Raw genomic sequence first — 1,360 nt, forward strand, 5'->3', positions numbered from 1 at the left:
AAGTGGCGAGGGAAACCCCGCGCGACGCCAAAAATAGATGGCCGAAATACGTCTCTATATTTCAGCCAATCACAGAGATGTGCTACTGCTACATGCTCGCTGTAGCTTCAACGTTTTTTAACAAAGGGAAAGAGGCAGATGCAGCATCTTACCATAGGCTAGAGTGTAGTATCTTTGCTGCAGAGTCAAGTCGGTTTAGTATGGCAAACTGCTAGTAGGCTACATGTAACACAAACGCGCCTTTCCCTTGCCTTTCCCGCAAGTACAACAATTATTACCTTTTATCTTGCCTTACGGCTATTACTGTAGGCCTATCATAATAGGCTTCTAATTCTTTTAGTGCGCATGGTAAGATTGTACACGTTCAGCTTGCCACATCTCCCACCCCCCATGTTTCCATTGGCAACTGGTAGTGACTTCCTAACCGAAATAGCATAGTGGAAGTAGAGTAGAAGTATTAGAGTTTCACTTGACGAATTTAAGAAGAAGAAAATACCTGTATTATCTGTGGAGAGGGGTTTGATGCGAAGCCAGTTACGCTTACAGAAAAGGGGTGCAAAACCACCAACAGCATCAGTGCACAATTAGGAGAAGCTGTGTTTGCAAAGTCAGGTGACAATGTCCATAAGACCTGTAGAGATTGCCACACTGACAGAAATTATTTTCCATCAAAGGATCCAAAACTTGCAGAGTCACATCGGAAACGTCGTGCACCAGAACAAGTCAGAGAACCTGGAAAATCACTTTGTGTTTGTTTTGCAGTCAAAAGGCGAAAAGAGGCAAGAAAGGCAGAAGCGGTCATCCTCTGATTTATGTACAGACAACGCAATTCCAGGACTCTGTTCTGCGTTTTGCAAAAAGAGGGGTGGAACAGACAGATGGTCAAGAGAGGTATCAGGCAAGATAGATTACATGCAGGATCTTTTTGCTCGTGATGCTGTCTACCACAACGTCTGTAACACGCATTTCAGAGAAAGGAAAGGAGTACCTGTTATTTTTGCGAGTGGTGAACCTGCTGCAAAACACATGTGCTATGGGCCTGGGTGACCCGGAATGAACGCTGTTTGGAAACTTACCAAGCAGATGTTGATTATCTGGAGAATGAAGATATAGAGCAGGTGACTGTCCCAGATCTTGTTAACCTCATGCACAGCAAGTTGTCACCCGAAGACGCAGCCTACTCTCCCAGATACATGAAACAGAAATTACTGGAGCATTTTGGTGACGGCATTGTCATTACCGAGAAACTCGACGGGACTCCAGACGTTGTCATTTTGAAGGAAACTGCAGGTTACATCCTTGCGGAATTTTACAAGCAGCCCAAGGACGATGATCATCAGCAACAGAAACTTTACATCAT

At 44.5% G+C, this 1,360-nt stretch overlaps 1 protein-coding gene across 2 annotated transcripts in view; it reads right to left on the bottom strand.

Annotated features, from left to right (window-relative positions):
- LOC101855870 (ethylmalonyl-CoA decarboxylase) overlaps window positions 1–1,360 on the bottom strand; it is a 19,539-nt gene that overhangs the window by 2,223 nt on the left and 15,956 nt on the right. The gene's annotated exons all lie outside the window — the stretch shown is intronic.

Source organism: Aplysia californica, unplaced genomic scaffold (genome assembly GCF_000002075.1).
Source record: "Aplysia californica isolate F4 #8 unplaced genomic scaffold, AplCal3.0 scaffold00190, whole genome shotgun sequence".
NCBI classification, from domain to species: Eukaryota; Metazoa; Mollusca; class Gastropoda; order Aplysiida; family Aplysiidae; genus Aplysia; species Aplysia californica.